At 35.3% G+C, this 23,535-nt stretch overlaps 1 protein-coding gene across 1 annotated transcript in view; it reads right to left on the reverse strand.

Annotated features, from left to right (window-relative positions):
* LOC131865151 (uncharacterized) overlaps positions 1-23,535 on the reverse strand; it is a 63,986-nt gene that overhangs the window by 23,019 nt on the left and 17,432 nt on the right. The window lies entirely within an intron of this gene.

Raw genomic sequence — 23,535 nt, forward strand, 5'->3', positions numbered from 1 at the left:
CACATCTGCAATATAGCAAAAATGCGGAGCAAAAACAAAGCATTGAATCACACAATTAGTACATTGACATCAATTACAACCATACTGATATACCATCAACTTCACATTTGCAATAGTAAGCTTCTTTATTGTCATTCATATCTATACTATTACTTTTTTACTTTCATTATTTTTTATAAAAAAATTTATATTTTAAATTGTATGTCACAGGTGCACATAGTGTGCCACAATATGAAGGTAATTAATAATATTTTATTTTCACCAATTATTTACTTCTAATGGATTTGTTGGTATTTTTTCATATATTAGTGCATGCAAATTTGGCCACTACATATCTATTGTACTCAAACTTAAGATTATTGTCAATGATCTCATTTGATGAAGCATGTTATTTCATTTAGTGTAGTTTTCCTAATATGATCTTGTACCCCTTTAGGCTGTTTAAAACTACATCAAATGGTTAAATAGTGTTAGATTCAATGACAGTCCCAAAGACACTGAGAGGGGCCGGGGGGAATCAATGTCTAACCGGTTAGCAGAATATTTAAACTTATTTATAACTTTGCAACCCAAAACAGTGTACTGGTAAATAAAAATTAATGCAGTAAACACAAATAGTAGAGACAACATAGAAACACACCATAACACAAGATATTTAACGAGGAAACCCGGTGTGGGAAAAACCTCAGTGGGATTTGTGACCCACAATATTTACTCACTGGACAATGAATAAATACTACTTACAATAGGGGCTTGCACATTTAGAGAGGCCAACGACTTAGATCTCATTGCTCAATGAAGAGTCACACTAACTAAAAAATGGATAATTAAATCTAGTACAATGTACTGCTCAAAACAACATCTCTAATGTCAGGTTCAGTACCGATTTAAGCTCATATAGATACCTTATCCAAAAACCTTTGCTGTCACTAAACAATTATTTTCTACCATACATATCTCTTTTTCAATCCTCTCAAAATGACCTATAAGATCTCATACATATATGAGTCTTTTACAATATACCATGTCGGCTTACAAAAGATAATTATATTACAATAAATAAAAGTTCATTCCATGTCAGCTGGAGTGTCAGTATGCTTTGTTGCCGATATAATCTGAATGTCGGTGAAGTGCCTGCCGGTGCCGGTGTTTGCCGGTGTATGAAGTTTGTGATGTCGGACGTGTAGAAACCAATTTTCGGTGAGTTTCCAGTTGGTTGCCATCAATGACAACATCAACTATTCTCATAAGAGTGTAGAATGCCAACAATCTCCCCCTTTGGCATTGATGGCAACACTCATGATAAAAATAAAAAAACTGTTATTCCAAAACTGAAATCCAAAAAGATGTGCTCCCCTTGAGCAAGCGATCTCCTCTGTACATGCATTTTTCTCTCCACTGTCCACTACTCCCTATTTGACATCAATAACAAAGGATGTCATAAATAATCAAAGGAGTGCAAAAATGCTACCTCAAGGTCTGTAATCGATTGGTTACAATCTAAAGATGTCTGCCAAAATCTTATTCAAACTCTGCATAAACTTGTTGTTGTCAGTTAAAGTTGCCTCAGTCTGCTAGGTCACACCAGTGAGATAGTGCAATTGCTGCTCCAGTGATCGCTCTCCTTGAACTGTTGCCTTAGATAATTCAACTCTCTAAGTAATCAGACTATCCAACCTCAGACCAAGTTCATCCTTTAGTTCCTGGGCATTAGACCTTATTCTTGCCTTCTCTTTCTCAAGTTTCTCCAACTTCTCCTCAAAAACTGCCATTTCCTGCTCAAAAACTGATATAAGTCCAAATGAACCTATTATATTATCCGCAATGTCATCAATTTCTTTTTGTGTCTTTTTTATCTCCTCATCAATGTCCTCTGTCAAACAATGAGGTTTACATGCTTCCCTATATAACTCTTTATACTCCAAAATTGTAGAATTGAGTACCGGTAAAAGTGTATCCAAGTGATCGGTACATTTCTTTATGGTGTTATCAAATAATGTGTTTTTCTCTTTGTCAACTCTCTCCTTTATGGTGTCCTCATTCACCTTATTTATGGTTATTACATTATCAGCAATGAATTTGGACAATGTGTCCAATTTCCCTAAAGAATCATTAATGTGATCTATCTTACAATTAGGTGCAATCATCTTTAGAATAGGTAACATGTTATAAATTCCCTTAAATGCTAAGGCATTGTAATCAATAATCCATTTAATAGAATCCAAAAGTACCTCTTTTATGTTAGTGGGTCTGAATTCACCTGTAGATGTGCTTGGTTATGCTATAGGTTTCTTCTCAACAGATGTCTGACCAATTATCTTCACTACTTCCTCTTTACTCCCATCAGATGCATCCACTTTACTTACCTTTTATTTCAGTGGATCAATTTGTGTTTGTACCTCTACCTTTAATGGTTTCTCAGGCTGATTAAACTTCTTTGGAACTGCCGGTGTCACAAACTCAATATGAACCTCTGCCTATGATTGCTTCTCTATCAGTACCACTGTCGGTTTCTCAGATTCTGGTGGCCCTGTGTTAGTTTTCTTGTCCTTTGATGGTTTCTCAGTCTCCATTTGCTCTGTTTGAGCTGGTATCTTAGTTTCCTAAGAGTCAACAGTTTGTGCCAGTTTCTCTAAAATCTTGTTGTCCTCAACACTGTTTGCCTTAACCTCTATAGTTTTCTTGTCCACAACAATGTTTATATCTTGAATATCTACATTCATGGTGAAAAGTATCTCATATTATGGGTTAGTATCATCATGAGTTAAACCTTCAGTAGCTATATCCGGTGGATTAACTGTATGAACCGGTGATGAAGGTGCTAATGGAGGGGTGTCCTGAGTCGGTGGAGGGATGTTATTTGTTATTTTAATAGAAGGTGATCAATTGAGACTTTGTCATTGTTTTATCATCAAAACTCTTAGGTTTTTGACATCTTTTGGATTGCATAGTAGTAGTGATGTATTGTAAATTGACTATATGTATTCCATGTGTTAAACCTGAACTTATGAAATCATGTTTAAACTTTGCCAGTCTATTCCTGCAGCCATGCCATTTATTCCTGCAGCCATGTGATTTGTTCCTATTGCTATGCGGATTATTTAGGGTAATATCATATGTGAATTAACGAATGTTTTAATTGAATAAAATGCGTATGCATGTCCTTGTATGTTGTTTTTGTTGTAGTGCAGATAATAAATGATGTCGCGGTGGATATTCTCCTTTCGCGCCTGAAGAAGGAAGGATCACATAAGAAATAACTGGAGATCAAACTGAAGAGGAGCTGAGTGAGCGCAAGGTACTACATGGGTGGAGCAGCCAAGCAACACTACTAAAGTTTAACTTTAGTGGGCGTTGAATTCGCAAATCATCGCCACGACATGCAAAGACTGTGGTTCAGTTTTGATCCATGTTTCCTGCAGCCAAGCTCTAGTTATCTTCTTTATCAGTCAATCATCCACCTCTTCTTCTGGGTGTGATTTGTGTTGTCTATTGTAGTTGATCTACTCTTTATTAATAAGCTCTTCCTTTTTCTTAGAGGTTAGACATAATAGAAAGGAATAAAGCAGAGAATTTTGATAAGCATTCTTAAGTTTCTTTTCAAAATATATAATCATTTTCAGGAAGCAATGAATAAAAGATATGTTGTTCTGATCCGTTAAAGGTAGTTTTCTGGAAGCTTGATATTACTCATCCAAGGGGCCCCACTTGGTGAGTGATCCTGTGTGTATGCTCATTGAAATTAGTTTTTCTTTAGTTGTAGTAGAAGTTCTTGCTTTGACTATTCCTGTAGCCACTAGAAACAGATCCACTGACTATTCCTGCAGCCAAGCCAGAACAAAGTAATTTCTGTTATCTATATTAAATCTTTCCAGCATTGTCTTTATAAGTTTTTCCTGTATCCTTTCATAATTTCCATTCTTTCCTTTCCTTTTCGCATAATGTTAGTTGCTATAGTAATGCAAAATAGCCATTGAAGGAACTTAGTGCATATATAGTGCAGACCCATTCCAAGTACTACGTCCTTGGGTTGATAACTAAATGAGCACTAACCATGAAAATAGTAACTTTACTAGATGAATGTCCAAACTTCGGGTTGAGATTTCAATTAGAGTTATTATTATTATTGTTGGAGTAGACAGAAGGTACACCACCTACTTTACCTTTTCCTTTGTCTTTCTGATATACCTTAAATGTCTTTTCCATTTTTGGTTTTCTTCTTTCCTCTTGCTTTTCCTTCTCTACAAAGAATATGTCCCATTTATCTGCAGTCTCATCTGTAATTTCCTTAACCCTTCCAGCCATCAGACTCACTTGTCGGTGTCCACTAACAAATACTGACTGATTAGCTTCAAAAATAAACTCATCTATCTCTTCGTTAGAATTTACCGGATGTACAGCCAAGAGTGCTTCAACTTTAAACTTCTTGTCTAGTTCCATCATAGATAATCTTTTATCTTCCAATCTCATGTACAAATCATTTGGTAACTCATCAATCACTTCTATCAAAACTTTTTTGTAAATATCTAAATGTAAAATAATGCTTTCTTCAATATCATTTTTGTCAAAATCATTGGAGGAATTATACCATTTATTTACATTAGATAGATTTCCTTTCTCTGTAATCTCATTCAATAGATCATTTAGTGTGGGGGTAACCAGTGTTTGTTTCTTCTTTGGTGTAAGCTTCTTCTTCGGTTCTCTAATTGCTTGCTGCTTCTTTCTTAGTGTTCTGGTTTTCAAAGGAGTAGAAGAAGGTATTGGTAAGGTTTTCCTTTTCCTTTCCACTCTCTTAAAATCAACAACCTTACCACTATCAGTATCAGAAGATGTTACAACCGGTGAAACATGTGCTTCAGGTTGTAGTCCTTCAAGCTCACTTGCTGATATACCACTGATATTCATGATATTTTCTTTGATTTCTTTGACCTTCTTGGAGGCATCCTGGACAAACTATTCTCTTCTTTTTGTCCTCTTCTGCATAGATAGATTTATCTCAATAGTTTTTGCATTACCAAAGAATTTCTTAGATGGCTCCCTTGGTGCATCAAGTAGAGCTTTAGCATATGTCTCCAGAACAAATAGGTCTACCTCATAACCCATCTCAGTAACCCAAATAGTTCTAGGGTTTATTGCTTCCATCCAAGTTTCATCACGCTTAATGACAAAACAAATTTGCTTATCATACTTATCAATTATGCTCTATGGTAGTCTCTCTCTTGCTCTCATCTTAGTTTGAAATGTTTTGAAGTAGTTTGTGATATTCTTAACACTGTCAATGACCATACTGGTGAAAGCTTCCTGTATCTGTCTTCCTATTGGGATGTCATAACCAAAATCATTGTGACCTATGCCAGGTATCTCTGTGGTAAAGTATAGCATCAGACATACTAGTATATTTCCAAAATGGAAAGTACCTTTCTTGTCTCCCTTAATCTTCTTTAAGTTGTCAATTAATTCACCTTTGAGCCATTCACACACATCAATCTTAGCATTATTGTTCATCATCTTATATACAGTGTGAATACAAAGGCTAGAAATAGAATTTAGTCTATTTGAATGAGTTGCTTTGTATCCTAGTACCATACTCACATATCTCACATTTATATCCTTAACATCATTCACTCTAAGTGACCTGCTATCAAATGTGGCTCCGGTTAAATCCATAATTCACTTGTTAGATATTTTCTTGGTTTTATCAGGCCTACTACCGGTTGAAGGTAAACCAGTAACTACCTTAATTGCTTCCCTAGTTATCTTGCAAACTGAATCTAACCACATAAACTCTCCATGGACTCTGCTCAATACAAGTCTTACAACTTCCTTTGGAAATTCGGGAATGTTCAGAATCTCTACAAAACCTAAGTCTTCCACAATCTTATGTTCAGTTTTAATTACACTATTTTCATCAGTAATAACCTCATTAAATATTTTCTTCAAATCCTCAGTCCCTAAGTTTTCTATGTTGCAATGTATGTAGATTCTAGGGTCTTCAGCAAATGCTACACCCTATGGAGTTTTTGAAAAAACTACGACGAAATCATCCTGCTTTGCAATCTCAGGGATAATCTTAAATCTGAGTCTAGGGTGTTTGACATTTTCCACAATGGTAGGGTTCAAAATAAACTCAAGAACAGAGGACGAGGATGCCATTTCAAAAGATAAATACCTTTTAACCGAAATTTTGAATGCCTGAAAATCACTTCATAGCTTCACCTTAGAATGCCCTTGCTTAGTCTTGCGCTCTCTGATGTTTGAATGCTCGGTGAGTTGAAAATGAGGGTTATCCGATATTATATAATGAAATATTTCAACAACCGCATTAAATGCTCGTCGGTTAAGTGAAAACTTAACACATCTACCAGTAAAGAAGAAATGTATCTTCTCACCATCAACCGAGGGTAGAATGCATGATTTTCAACTTACTACAATACCCACTAAGGATTATTCCTTAGTTCGATGAAGAATCTACTACCGGTGGAGGATTACTCTATTCTACCAATGCAAAGATAGTTTCATCAGTTCTTTGATCACTATTCTTAATCCATTGTTTTGAAAATTCTTGCTTTACTACATCTACATTTTCTTTACCCTTCAAACTAGATCCTTTATTGTTCACCAGTGTATTCTTGCTTCTACAGAATTTTGCAATATGTCCAATCTTGTTGCATGCATAACAAGTTACATTATTCCTCTGAATAGCCTTTCCATATCCTTAACCGATTTGTGATCTGCATTGATTAGATAAATGCCTAAATCTACCACAAACATAGCATTTCACATTCATTTTGCAATTTTCTGAATTATGACCAACTTTGTTGCATTTGGAACATTGACCAGTGGGTGAGTTTATATTCTTTTAAATCTACACTGATTTGCTCTATGACCATATTTATTGCAGTTAAAACATTTCCCATTAAATTTATAAGCATTAGGTTGTCTTACTGGTTTGTTCAAATCTTGATTATTTGCAGTACCAGAACTTTCTCCATGTTCAAATCCAAGTCCATTTGTATCTCCATCAAGTTTCTGTTTTTTAAGCATGTCATTAAGTTCTTCTTAACTTTTCTTGAATTTGTCTTTGTGTTTATTTGCAGTAACCAACTCATTTTCCAGAATTCCAACTTGTCTCACAAGCTCATCTTTATCATGTTGCATGTGAATCAGATCTGTTTTTAACATATCATTTTCATGACCAAGTCTTAGATTTTCATTGCTAGCATCATTAAGTCTCCTATCCAAGTCTTCTTCATTCTTCTTTTTATCTTCAATATCCTTACATAACTTCATAGTAATATCTTGCATTTCATTCTTCATATTAGTGTTCTCTTGCCTTAACTTATTTGCAATGTCTCTAAGAGTTTCCTTTTCATCATCATCATTTTGCATCTTCTCATGAAGTTATTTTATTTTATTTTATGCTATAACAAGGTTCTCCTGAAGTCCTTTAATGAATTCCTTAGCAGTCCTTAGATCATCTTCAAGTTTGATATTCTTCAATTTTTCTACATCAAAATCTTCAAGAGCTCCTTCCAACTGTTTTCTTAAGTTCTCCATCTGTATTGGTGTCAGAATCTTCCTCAAGTTGTAAGGCTTTTGCAAATAGAGGACTAGGCTCTGATACCAATTGTTAGATTCAATGACAGTCCCAAAGGCACTAAGAGAGGGGGGGGGGGGGTGAATCAGCGTCTAACAGGTTAGCATAATATTTAAACTTATTTACAACTTTGCAACCCAAAATAGTGTACTGGTAAATAAGAATTAATGCAGTAAACACAAATAGCAGAGACAACATAGAAACACACCATAACACAAGATATTTAACGAGGAAACCCGGTGTGGGAAAAACCTCGATGGGATTTGTGACCCACAATATTTACTCACTGGCCAATGAATAAATACTACTTACAATAGGGGCTTGCACATGCAAGGAGGCCAATAGCCTAGAGCTCACTGCTCAATGAAGAGTCACACTGACTACAAAATGGATAATTAAATCTAGTACAAATGGACTGCTCAAAACAACATCTCTAATGCCAGATTCAGTACCGGTTTAAGCTCAAATAGATACCTTATCCAAAAACCTTCGCTGCCACTAAACAATTATTTTCTACCATACATATCTCTTTTTCACTCCTCTCAAAATGACCTATAAGATCTCATACATATATGAGTCTTTTACAATATACCATGTCGGCTTACAAAAGCTAATTATATTACAATAAACAAAATTTCATCCCATGTCGGCTGGAGTGCCGGTATGCTTTGTTACTGATGTAATTGGAATGCCGGTGAAGTGCCTACTGGTGTATGAAGTTTGTGATGCCAGGCATGTAGAAACCAATTTCCGGTGAGTTGTCAGTTGGTTGCCATCAATGACAACATCAACTATTCTCATAAGAGTGTAGAATGCCAACAAATAGTTGGTAGTGGGATTTTTTTTTCAATTTTAATGTAGCTCACTGATAGTGATTGGTATATCTTGAATATTTTTTATAGACACTATCGGGTAAGTGCACCAAGATGGTGTGCAAAAAGGGGGTATAAGTGGACACCTTTTTTTTTTTTCACTGAAATCAGCTAAACCTAAACTTGGAGGAGCAATTTGAGACTTGTCTACTCAAAACATGAAGATACTAAAAGAACAAAGGTTGTAGTACTTTGAATCTAGTTTCTAAACTACTAATTTTTTGAAAAATTGGATAATATTAAGGGGGTCAAATCCTTCACGTGCAAAAAATAGTTTCTGATTTTTTTTGAAAAAACATAACATAGTGTCTAGCGCGCATCAAAAAAGTCATAGTTAGATTTAGTATTTTGACAAATCATTTGGTAGAAAGATAGTTAAGAGTGAGCACTAGAAGTTGTGTTATTTTTGTTGAGGTTTTATTTTATTTTATGAAATGGGCACATCCTGAAAATTAGGTACCTGTTCATATGCGAAGCAGAACTTGCACCAAAATAATCAAAAAATACAAATTTTCTTTTTTAAAAGTGTAAAGAATCAAGTGAAGTACTTGATAATATATATATTTTTTAAAATTTGGATTAATAGATCAAAGGTTATTAAAAAGATGGTACACATACGTCTCTAAGAACTATGGAGACACTTGTAAAAGAAATTCAAGATTAATATGTTAATGTTGTTCAAATTTTAAAACAATTATATGGTTAGAAAGCTCAGAAGATGGGAAAAATTATGGTGGAAATTTTAAAAATACCTAATTGATAGCGTGTAAACCTAATGAAGATTAAGTTGAGAAACTAGATTGGAAGAATAAAACATGTAAAAAGGAGGGAAAGAAGGCTCCCAAGCATCAACCTTTCTATCCAAGCCTAAGTACAAGGAAAAAACACGTATGTTTTTTTTAAAACAAAAACACGATCATGTTTAAAAGAAAAAGAAAAAACACAATCGTGTTTTTAAAAAAAACAAAAACACGATCGTGTTTAAAAAAACAAAAAAAAAACGATCGTGTTTTAAAAAAAAAAAAACGTGATTGTGTTTTTAAAAATAAAAACATTTAAAAAAAATATTTACAGGTTATGTTTAGCAAGATAAACACGTACGCGTTATGCTTATATTAAGTTAGATAAGGAACATGAACATAGATGACACTTCCTTTAAAATTCCCTTAGTTTTTTCATGAAGGTATATACATAAAACATAACATTTAAGTGTAAGTTATAGTTTCTCTTTGTCTTTTATCTTTCTTATACTTTAAGTTATATTTTATCTATATATTGTCAGGATGTTTGAGAGTGGTTTCAGATTTCTAGGAGTCATAATGCAGATTCTAGATTTTAAGAGATCTTATAATTTTTCAGATAGTCAAATTTCAATAATCAGTGGGCTTATATCATCATTCAATTGCTATCTCTCTATCTCATTGTCTTTGTCTCCCCTAAGCTCTAGACCTATCTATTTTCCTATCTCTCTCCTCGTCTCTTCACCTCTCTCTATCTCACTCTCTCCTCAAGATTTAGATCTTATAATTTCTTAGACATAATCAAATTTTAGTAATCACCAAGCTCTCTCTCTCTCTCTCTCTCTCTCTCTCTCTCTCTGTCTCTGTCTCTCTCTATTTCACTCTATTTATCTTCCTCCATCTCTAGACCTATCTCTCTTCCTATCAATCCCCCTCTCCCCTTCTCTCTCCCATCTCTCTATCTCACTCTCTCCTCTCCTCCAAGATTTAAACCTATCTCTCTCACCCTTCTTTATATATCCCCCCTATTCTCTAAATATGTGACCCACATTCTCTCCTCTCTATCTCACCTCTCTAACCCATCCCCAAATCTCTCTCTCTCTCTCTCTCTATATATATATATATATATATATATATATATATATATATACACACACACACACATATATACCTTCAATTTGTCTCCCTACATACATCCCCTCTACTTCTCTACATGCCCCCCCCTCTCTCTCTCTCTCTCATATGGTGTCCTAACAGGTTGTATGAGGTCTTAAGGGATCATATGTTATCGTTAGGGGTAATATGGGGTCCTAAGGGGCCACACATGTGTTAGAACACTATATGAACCCTTAGGACACCATATGACCCCTCAGGACATCATATTGTCCTAAGGAGTCATATAGTGTCCCTCCCCTTAAGTATTTTTAGGACCTCTCTCCCTTTCTCCCCTTTTAGCCTTTTTAATACTCTCTCTCTTATGGTGTCCTAAGGGGTCATAAGATGTTCCAACACCTATGGCCCCTTAGGAACCCATATGACCCCTTAGGACACCATATGACCCTTGAGAACACCATATGACCCCTTTTAACATCCTAGTACATGACATGGCCCCTTAGGAGACTATATGAACCCTTTCATCCTAGTACATGACATGACCCCTTAGAACACCATATGACCCCTTAGGACAATATGATGTCCTAATGGGTCATATGGTGTCCTAAGGGGTCATATGGTGTTCTAACACATGTGTCGCCCCTTAGGACCACATATGACCCCTAACAACACCACATGACACCTTAGGACACCATATGACCCCTCAGGACACCATATGACCTCTTTTAACGTCCTAGTAGATGACATGATCCCTTAGGAAAAGATGATGGATCCTAATGGGTCATATGATGTCCTAAGGGGTCATATGGTGTTCTAACACATGTGTGGCCCCTTAGGACCCCATATGACACCTAAGGACACCATATGACCCCTTAGAACACCATATGACACCTAACGATACCATATGACCCCTTTTAACATCCTAGTAAATGACATGACCCCTTAGTACACCATATGACCCCTTAGAACACCATATGACACCTAACGATACCATATGACCCCTTTTAACATCCTAGTAAATGACATGACCCCTTAGTACACCATATGACCCCTTTTAACATCCTAGTAAATGACATGACCCCTTAGGATAATATGATGTCCTAATGGGTCATGTGGTGTCCTAAGGGGTCATATGGTATTCTAATACACATGGCCTCTTAGGACCTCATATGACCCCTTAGGACACTGAATGACCCCTCAAAATACCATATGACCCCTTACGACACTATATGGCCTCTCAGGACACCATATGACCCCTTAGGACACCATATGACCCCTTTTAACATCCCCGTACATGACATGACCCCTTAGGACACCATATGACCCATTTTAACATCCCAATGCATGACATGGCCCCTTAGGACACCATATGACCCCTTAGAACAATATGATGTCCTAAGGGGTCATATGATATCCAAAGGGGTCATATGGTGTTCTAACATGTGTCACCCCTTAGGACCCTATATGACCCCTAATGACACTATATGACCTCTTAGGGCCCCATATGACCCCTAATGACACCATATGCCACCTTTGCACATCATATGACCCCTAAGGACACCATATGGCATCTTTTAACATCCTAGTACACGAGATGACCCCTTAGGACACCATATGAGCCTTTAGGACAATATGATTTCCTAAGGGGTCATATGATGTCGTAAGGGATCATATGGTGTTGTAGGTTCATATGGTGTTCTAACACATGTGTGGCTCCTTAGTTACCCTTATGACCCCTAACTCTACCATATGATCCCTCGGGACAACATATGACCCCTTAGAACACCATATGACCCCTTTTAACATCCTAGTACACGACATGACCCTTTAGGACACCATATGACCCTTTAAGACAATATGATGTCCTAATGGGTCATATGGTGTCCTAAGGGGTCATATGGTGTTCTAACACATGTGTGGCCCCTTAGGACCCCATTGTTATTTGTGAGGAACCGATTTTACTGAGAGGGCAGTTGAATCAATAATAACAATAAACTTTAAAACTTTTACAACCACCAAAAAATTCTTTCAAAACAACTCATAAATAGTACCGGTAACAACTGAAATCATACTGCTAATCTGATTCATCAAACTGTTCTTCTCGGTGTTCATCAACATGCATGCAATAGAAAGATATCAACTCAACACATAAGAAATCAATCAACACATTAACACTGGGATTTTCACATCGAAACCCAAATGGGAAAAACTATGGTGGGAATTGGTACCCACAAGATTTTTGCACTCTTTCGGAATGCGCCCTATTAGGAGCCTAGCCCGGTTAGGAGCAAACCCTGTTAGGAGTCCCCTGGTTAAGGGATTTACCTTAGCCCTATTAGGAGCTTTACTCTATTAGGAGTAACCTTGTGAAAGGATTTAGAACCCAAGCTAATGAGTCACCCGGTGAAGGGATTTATACAATCAGGTATGTCAGAACCTACCCAGTTAAAGGATTTTGAGTCTGCTGCAACTGTTAGTGAACAACATATGTATGATATGAAAATAGAACTCTTTCTTGTATAGATCCTTTTCTATTCCAATTTGCTTCTCTCTTGCAGACACACACTGGTTTGGCCACACACTCTTCCTTTGATCACCAACACAGTAAATCATCACAGACTTACCCTAAATAGACTTTACAACTTAGTCGGTTACAAAACCCTAAGATTTACATCATAGATCATCACAAATATTTACAACTCATTACATAACATCATATGGATCATTACAATCAATTAAAAATCCATTACATAAGATTTGAATACTGATTCTTAAACCCTACTAAAACCCTATAGAAAATACATCAATGAATTACAAACATGACTTATGGTAGCCAAAATATGATGTGATATCGGTCATAACCTCATTACAATTTTACCAACATATGTTCCAAACCGTAACACCAAATTCTTCATCAATCTCAAGATCTAATTACTTAAGCATAACACAGTTTCACATTTACCGGTTAAAGTCGTATTTGTTAGTTAACTGTCAAATCCATTCCATAGCTTTTCGGTCAATCATAGATGACTTAGATAACATGATAACATAATGTAACCATAGTTTCCATCAATGAAAACACAAAATGATCATCAAGTCATCAAACAACATCTAAACCATATCATTACCAACAGTCCTTATATCAGTTCATCAATATCATCACATTATTAGTTATGCCAATATGCCAGCAATATCGCCCTTTGGCATTGATGGCAACACTGAAAAACCTCATGATGCTGAACTGAACTAATATGTTCTATACTTGCTCTTCTACTTATCAGGGCTGATCTTCAACTAGTACTTCTCCCCCTTTGAAAGCAATGCCAAAGGTGCAAATACCTTTGTTGTCTTCATCTCTATTGCTGCCATCTTTGTTCATCTCATCATAGTTGCCCCTCTGAGGAGTAGCCCACTTCACATCAATCCAAAACTGAAAGATATTCAATGAATTCATTGGATTGATGCATCACCAGAATCTTAGTTGTTTTTATGCAGGGGTACAACCCCTAATCTACCTCTGAGATATTCAAAGGTTGTCTTAGTTAAAGGTTTAGTGAATATATCTTCTAACTTCTCTTTGCAAGACACATACTCTATTTTTAGTTTCTTCTCCTGTACGCTTTCCCTTAGAAAGTGGCACTTCAACTCAATGTGCTTTGTTCTTGCATGTAACACAATATTTTTTGAAATGTTAATATCACTAGTGCTATCACAATAAATAGTCATTGGTTCAGACATGTCTTCCTTCAAACCTTCCAAAATATGTCTCATCCATATAGCCTGAGTACAATTCATTGATACTGCCACATATTCTACTTCAGCAGTAGATTGTGAAATACAAGATTGTTTCTTTCTTTTCTAGGACACCAATCTTTCTCCTTAAAAGAAAGCTCCACTAGTTGTTCTTTTCTGGTCATCAACATTTCCAACCCAGTCTGCATCTGTGAAAACTTTTAAAGAAAAATTATCATTGTAAGGATACCACAAACCATAATCAACTATTCCTTTCAAATACTTGAATATCCTTTTTACCGCTACCATGTGTGTCTCCTTAGGATCTTTCTGAAATCTTGCAACCAATCCAACAACATGTGCAATATACGGTCTACTATGAACAACATAATGCAACTTTCCAATCATAGACCTGCATTCTTTCTCATCCACATATGGTGAATCATCTTGTTTTGACAATTTACAACCTGTCACCATTGGAGTACCAACTAGTTTACAATCTTTCATGCCAAAAGTTTTCAAGACTTCTTTTACATACTTAGTCTGACAGATAAATATTTCATTCTCTAGTTGTTGAATATGTAAACCAATAAAGAATTTTATCTCACCGATAAGAGACATCTCAAATTCTTTCTTCATTTCATTTGAAAAAGACATACACATGTCATCAATTCCACCAAATATTATATCATCAACAAAAACTTCAACAAGTAACATTTTGTCTCCATCAATCTTCAAATATATGTTACAATCTTCACTAGTTCTCTGAAATCCTATCTTGATTAATTGTGCATACAATCTTTCAAACCATGCTCTAGGAGTTTGTTTCAATCCATATAGTGCATTGTGTAGTTTGCAAACCATATTTTCATCTTTGCTCAATGCAAAACCATCCGGTTGTTCTATATATACTTCTTCTTCCAAGATACCATTCAAAAAAGTTGTTTTAACGTCCATCTGATATACCTTAACTCCTTTAAAAGAAGTAAAGGCAAACAACATTCTAACACCTTCAATTATTGCCACTGGTGCAAAGGTTTCACTATAGTCTTCACCTTCTTCTTGTGCATACCGTTTGTAAACCAACCTTGCCTTGTTTCTAAAAACTTCACCATCCTCATTGAGTTTGTTTTTGAATACCCATTTTATCCCAATAACATTTTTGTCTTTCAGCCTAGGAACAAGAGACTGTGTATTGTTCTTCTCAATCTGTCCAGTCTTCATCTTTCAAAGATTCTCTTATAGTCTTCGACTCAATAGTTAAAATCAGACAAAAATTCTCTCTAATTTTTCTTCTTGTCTGCACACCAGCATTCTTGTCACCTATAATATGGTCTTCTAAATGATTTAGCCTTACATATCTTGGGATTACCATTTCTGATGCAATGCTTTCTACTTCATTTTCACCCTCTTCTTCATCGTTTATTGGTTGAGCTCCTATTTTTGCATTGTTTTTCTCATCTTCCTTCTGCACTTCTGATTCAATATACACAAGTTTTTCTTTATCATCATCAGGCTCAGATCTACTGGACTCATCAGGTTTGTCAGAAAACTTATCAATTTTAACATTAACACTCTCAACAATTTTCTTTGTCCTTTTATTATAACATTTGAATGCTTTACTCTTGGTAGAATATCCAAGAAATATCCCTTCATCACTCTTAGCATCAAACTTTCCAGTAAAATCATCTCTTAATAAAACATCTACTACCAAAAACTTTAAAGTAACCGACAGTAGGAATCTTACCATGCCAAAGTTCATAAGGTGTTTTATCATTACCTTTCTTCACAAGAACCCAGTTTAAAGTATAAACAATAGTGCTAACTACTTCTCTTCAAAACATTTTTGGAACATCTCCTTGTATCAACATTGTTCTAGCAGCTTCCACTATTATTCTGTTTCTCTTCTCTACAATGCCATTCTGTTGTGGATACCTAGGTGCTGACATCTATCTCTTTATTCCATGTTCTTCACAATACCTAATAAACTCATCAAAAGTAAATTATCCACCCCAGTCAGATCTTAAGCACTTCAGATTCTTGTCGATTTCCTTTTCAACTAGGGCTTTAAAGATCTTGAATTTGTTGAATGCCTCTGATTTCTCTTTCAAAAAGGTTACCCACATCATCCTTGAAAAATCATCAGTGAAAATCATAAAATACTTATCACCATAATAACTTCTAGTCCTCATAGGACCACCAGAGATCAGTATGCACTAAATCAAGAATATTCTTTGAAGAAAAATATTTACTCTTAAAAGATGTCAAAGTCATCTTACCCATCTGACAATCTTTGTATAACACATTTGGTTTAACAAGTTAGGGCATACCTCTCACCATACTTGATTTTCTAACCTTTATCAAATTATCAAAGTTGACATGACAAAACCTTTTGAGCCACAACCAACTATCTTCAATTTGAGCCACCAAACAACTATTCACATTAGCATTCGGATGAAAAAGATTACCTCTAGTCTGTTTACCAGTAGCTATCAAATCTCCATTGCATCCCATGTTCCTGCACACTCCTTTTTTTAAACTCAAGGTGATATCCTTTATCATTTAGTTGTCCAACACTCAACAAGTTATGTTTTAAGCCTTCAACCAAATAAACATCATCTGCATTACTCTTACTATTCAATAAAATAGATACTTTACCTTTTACCATACAGGGTGAGTTATTACCAAATCTTACCACACCACCATCAAACTCTTCAAGGGATATGAATTTGTTCCTATCATCAGTCATGTGATGTTAACAACCACTTTCTATTATCCACTCATCACTAGAGTCAAAATGAGATACCAAGGCCTTTTCATCAGTCATATATTCCTTCACAACAACAAAGACAATCTCCTCATTGACATCATCTTTAGACTCCTCATCTGTCACACCTTCATCAACTGCAACATAGCATTGTTTCTTCCATTTTCCTTTAAATTTCCTAAACTTTTCCTTACTATCATAGTTAGGGCAATTTGCAACAATATGTCCAATCTTATTGCAAGAGAAACACTTAAGAGGTAGTTTACCTTTATATTTACCAGTGCCTCTTGGAAGTCTCTTAGCCAGAAGAGCTTCAAACTCCATTAGATGATCTTGATCATCATTATCTCCTCTACTACTGCCATGACTAGATCTGCAATCATAACTGTGACATACATCTTTCCCTTTTTTGACAGGTGTACTGCTACAGATGCTTTAAAATTTGATTCAGATGTCTTAGAAATGATATTTGTTAGGTCCTAGGAAGGACAACTGAAAGGGGGGGGGGGTGAATCAGTTGTGAACTAGTTGTCAATAAATTGTAATCCAAATGCAAGTTATTCTAATTTAAACTTAATGACGATAAACCAAACTTAAGTGCCGGTAAATCAGATTAACATTTATAGTAGTACCGATATAACTTAATGCATGAAATAGAAAGAGAAACAACATCCACAACACATAACACAAAGATTTTGACGTGGAAACTCGGTAAGGGAAAAACCACGGTGGGAAAGCTTACCCACAATTAGATGATACTACTGTAGATAGTATGTGTATACAAATGGGGTCTGCACATGCAGAAAGGCCAACTACCTAGAGCTCACTGCTCAATCACAAAATAGGAGTCACACTGACTACACAATTAGATGGTTAAATCCAATGATAATGTATTGCTCAAAGTAGCATCTCCAATGTTGGATTTAGGTTCAGTTAAGCTTTGAACATGAGTGTCAAAACACCTTCATAACCTTCCTTCAACCTTCAAATAATGTCTGTGTGATTCGTACAAGGATCTGCTTATTTTCGCTCTTCAATATCCACACTCACTCATGATTTTCATGATCTTCAATAAGATCTTACAATCATATATATGCAAAACCTAAGATCAAATGTATAGGTCGGCTCACTAAAGATATTACATTTAAATCAATTACAAATAAGTCTTGATGCGATACAACATGTCGGCTCAATACATTTACCACATTAACCAATCAATAAAAAAACCTCCATAATGTGTCGTGCTGATCTAGAGTACCGGTCCATAACCTAGACCTATTTGTCGGTTAAGACAAATCCGTTAACCCGGTTAGACCAATAAGCATAACACCAAAACCAAACTTCCAATCCATGTCTTCAAAATAACCAAATTATCTCCAGATGATAACAAGTCATCATTGCTACCGGTGAACAATATAACCTGTTGGTGAACACATATCGATGATTGTGCATAAGCCACTAACCATATCGGTGAACCATATTGTCGATTCAATAGTAAACCAATATAACCATAGTACCAAAACAACAATGTATACTTCCAAGAAGATAAGTGTTGACATCAATGACAAAACTAATGCAACACATGACGAAGTCATCCATAATACCAACAATCTCCCCCTTTGGCATTGATGGAAACACTAGATGGAAAAACATCTAAGTGCCAAAAACAGAATGCCAAAAACCAATAGACCAACAATCTCCCAAAGATAGATCAATACAAAGTTTGTTACAAAACCAAAAGTATATCTCTCCCTCAATGAATAATTTCTCCCCCAAATACAAAGTATAAAGTTTTTCCATAGATATCTCTCCCCCTTTGACATCAAATGCCAAAGAAGTTAAGAATTAAAAACTTAACATTCAACAAACTACTCCCCCTGAGAAGTAGCTCTCCTCCATCAAAGTCGGAAAAATATTTTTCTGTTAGTTCCTGCCGGTTTGATGCCAATCTTCAACATCTAAGTCTCTGCCGACGTGTAAATTACCCCAAGCTACGCTCTGAGATATTCAAAAGTTTCCTTAGGCAAAGGCTTTGTAAGGATATCTGCAATTTGCTCTTTAGTATTCACATAAACCAATTTCATTTCATTTGCTTCAACATTCTCTTTCATAAAATTATACTTAATAGAACCATGCTTTGTCTTGGAGTGAAATACCAGATTCTTTGATATATCAATTACTGCTGAATTATCACAATAAATGATTATTGGTTCTTTGCATTTTACCTTTATATCCTTCAACATTTTCTTGATCTATAATACCTGAGTACAATTAGTTGTTGCTGCAGCATATTTTGATTTTGCTGTTGATAAAGATGTACAAGTCTTCTTCTTGCTGATCCATGAAATCAATCTGCTACCAAGAAAGAATGCACCACAAGTGGTACTCTTTCTGTCATCTACATCTCTTGCCCAATTTGCATCGATGTATGCATATAAATAAAAAAAGTTCATCTTTAGGATACCATAAACCAAGATTTGTTGTTCCTTGTAGGTACCGGAAAATCCTTTTAACTGTCGATTCATGATTTTCCTTAGGATTGATTTGAAATCTTGAAACAATACATACTGCATTCATTATATCAAGTCTTGTTTGTGTCAAATACAATAATCCTCCAATCATAGATTTGTACCTTGTCAGATTGATAGGAGTTGAATCATCCTTCAATGTCAATTTATCAATTGTAGTCATAGGAGTGCTTATTGGTTTGGAATTTTCCATACCAAATTTCTTCAAGAGTTCCTTCAAGTACTTTGTTTGACATATGAATATACCTTTATATGTTTGTGAAACATGCAAACCTAGAAAGAATTTTATCTCTCCAATCATAGACATCTTAAATTCTTCCTGGATCTTGTTAGCAAAGTCCTTACATAATCCATCTTCACCTCCAAAAATGATATCATCTACAAAGACTTCAATAACCAAAATATCATCATTGGTAACCTTGTAATACAAATTGTTTTCAGCATTACCTTTTGTGTGACCAAGATTCAAAAGATATTTATCCAATCTAGCATACCAAGCTCCGGGAGCTTGCTTCAAGCCATATAAAGCTTTCCTTAACCTACAAACCATATCCTTATTATCTATCAAATAAAATCAATCAGGTTGTTCAATGTAAACTTCCTCCTCTAGATCTCCATTCAGAAATGCACATTTTAAATCCATTTGATAAACTTTATAGTTCTTATGAGCTATGAATGCAATAAATAGTCTAACTGCCTCAATTCTGGCTACCGGTGCTAAGGTTTCATTATAATCTATTCCTTCTTTCTGTGAATAACCTTTACAAACTAATCTTGCTTTGTTCCTAATTACTTCTCCATCCTCATTGAGTTTATTCCTATATACCCATTTAGTTCCAATTACATTTTTTTCTTTAGGCCGGGGAACTAATGTCCAAGTATTGTTCTTTTCAATTTGTTCTAATTCATCTTCCATTGCTTTTATCCAATGTTCATCCTTACATGCTTCAATAATAGATGCTGGTTCAATTTGATAAATTAAACATACCTCTTCATTTGCCAATCTTCCTCTAGTCATAAAACTTTGATTCTTGTTTCCAATTATTTGATTCTCTGAATGATTCAATCTTACATACCTGGGTTTGTTTTGATTAACATTCACATGCTGTTATTCTTCAGTCACAGTTGAGTTTTTCGATGATGCCTATGTGACTAGGTCTTCACTCTGTACCGGTGCAATCTGTGTCGGTTGATCTATGATCATTTCAACTGTCAGTTCCATAGATCTTGAATCTCCTCTAAAGTATTCATCTATCTTCACATTAGTGCTTTCAATGATTTTCTGTAACCTTTTATTATAGCATCTATATGCCTTACTTCTAGATGAATAACCAAGAAATATTCCTTCATCACTTCTAGGATCAAATTTTCCAATATACTCATCTCTTCTAATGTAACATATGCTTCCAAATATTCTGAAGTACTTAAGAGTAGGAATATGACCAAACCATAGTTCATAAGGGGTCTTACTGGTTTCACTTTTGATGTGAACTCTGTTGAAAGTATAAACTGTTGTATTCACTACTTCTCTCCAGTACACATGAGGTAGATTTGCTTCCATTAACATTGTTCTTACTGCATCCAGAATATTTCTATTCTTCCTTTCCACAACTCCATTCTCCTGGGGTGTCTGGGGTGTTGATAGTTGTCTTTTGATTCCATTCACTTCACAGAATGCATTAAATTCTCTAGATGTAAATTCTTTTCCTTGATTTGATCTCAAACATTTGATTTTCTTGCCAGTTTCATTCTCTACCATTGTTTTGAATATCTCAAATCTTCCAAAAGTTCTAATTTCTCCTTGAGGAAAGTAACCCAACACATTCTAGAATAACCATAAATTATTAGCATAAAGTATCTATCTCCTTGTAGACTTCTTGTTCTTGTTGGACCACACAAATCAGTATGAATTAAATCAAGAATACTATTGGACTTCTCAGTAATGCTCTTAAATGTTGTTCTAACTTGCTTTCCCATTTGACATTCCTTAAATACTGGATTATGAGGTTTCACAATCTTAGGTAAATTCCTTACTACCTTAGTTGAACTGATCTTTACAATGCAATTAAAATTTACATGACAGAGTCTGTTATGCCTTAACCAACTTTCATCAATATGTGCAATTAAACATGTCTTATCACTAGTATTCAAGTGAAAGATATTACCTTTAGTCTGATTACCGGTTGCAATATCCAATCCATTTTTGTTTATGATTTTGCATTTCCCATTCTTGAATTGTAATTGAAATCCTTTTTCCACTAACTGACCAACACTCAAAAGATTATGCTTTAAACCTTCTACATAATAAACATTTTCAGTATTGTGCTTACCATCCAAAGATATAGTGCCCTTTCCTTTGATTAAACAAGCTTATCATCTCCAAACTGTACTAGACCCCCATGAATTTCCTGAAAAGATAAGAATTTGCTTTTATCACCAGTCATATGATGCGAGCATCCACTATCTATAATCCATTCATCTTTTTCTTCATTTTTTCTGCCAGTGCTTGCTCTACCGGTTTGACAATAGGTGCCAATGAATATTATTTTATTGCAACAAAAGCCCATCCGCTATCTGCTGGATCTTAATTTGAATAATCTATAACACCTTCATCTGCATAGTAGCATGACTTATCTCTATTTTTCTTAAATCTATATCTCTGATATTCATGGTTAGGCTTATATGATCTTTTTTCTTCCTCCCTTAGTCTTGCATGTCTATCAAGACATCTAGATGCTATATGAGAAACCTTATTGCAATTAAAATATTTGAAAGGTGCTTTACTTTCATACTTACTTCCTACTGGACCTTTAGGCATTTTCCTTACAAATAGTGCTCCAAGTTCTTAATTTTCTCTCCTCATATCTTCAAGTTCTTTTGCATAAAGTGCTTTCCAATCAGTTTTGTCAGATGACGATGATGTTGATGATGCTTTGAAAGCCAAATCAGTCTTTACAGTAGCAACAAGACCAAATTCCTCAAGTTCAAATGCTGAAAGTTTTCCAACCAAAGTATCTCTAGAAACTGAATTATTAGGCATTGTTCTCATTTCATTAATAGCAGTCACTTTCAGTTTGTAAGCTAGTGGCAATGCTCTTAAAACTTTAGATACAATTTCATCTTCACTTAAGGATCCTCCACAACATTGTATTCCTAAAACAGTTTCATTAACCGTTTCCATAAATGCCAAAATTCTTTCATCTTCTTCCATTTTTAAATTTTCATACCTGACCTGGTAACATTCCAATTTTGCAATTTTGACAGTGGTATCTCCTTCATTCAAGGTCTCTAGCTTATCCCAAATAGCTTTAGCAGTAGACCTGTGTGATAATCCCATGATTTGTTGATCTGATAATGTGCTCAAAAGTGCTTCTCTTGGTTTGCAATCATTGTCCATGTCCTTAGCTAATGTTGGTGGATGAGGTTGATTCAGAATAGGAGCAACATAGCCATTCTTTGTAACATCCCATATATCTCTTCCAATGCAGTTCAGATGTGTTTCCATTATGATCTTCCATATGCCATAGTTAGTTCCATCAAGCTTTGAACTATCCTTCCTGAAAATATTTGCTGCCATAGGATCTCCTCAAGTTGTTAGGCTTTTGCAAAAAGAGGAGTTTGCTCTGATACCAATTGTTAGGTCCTAGGAAGGACAACTGAGAGGGGGGGTGAATCAGGTGTGAACCATTTGTCAATAAATTGTGATCCAAATGCAAGTTATTCCAATTTAAACTTAATACCAGTAAACCAAACTTAAGTGCCGGTAAAACATATTAACAGTTATAGCAGTACCGGTATAACTTAATGCATGAAACAAAAAGAGAAACAACATCCACAACACATAACATAGAGATTTTGATGTGGAAACCTGGTAAGGGAAAAACCACAATGGGAAACCTTACCCACAATCAGCTGATACTATTGTAGATAGTATGTGTATACAAATGGGGTCTGCACATGCAAAAAAGCCAACTGCGTAGAGCTCACTACTGAATCACAAAATAGGAGTCACACTGACTACACAATTGGATGGTTAAATCCAATGATAATGTACTGTTCAAAGTAGCATCTCCAATGCTAGATTCAGTACCGGTTAAGCTCTGAACATGAGTGTCAAAACACCTTCATAACCTTCCTTCAGCCTTCAAATAATGTATGCATGATTCATACAAGGATCTTCTTATTT

Source organism: Cryptomeria japonica, chromosome 2, assembly GCF_030272615.1.
Source record: "Cryptomeria japonica chromosome 2, Sugi_1.0, whole genome shotgun sequence".
Classification (NCBI taxonomy): domain Eukaryota; kingdom Viridiplantae; phylum Streptophyta; class Pinopsida; order Cupressales; family Cupressaceae; genus Cryptomeria; species Cryptomeria japonica.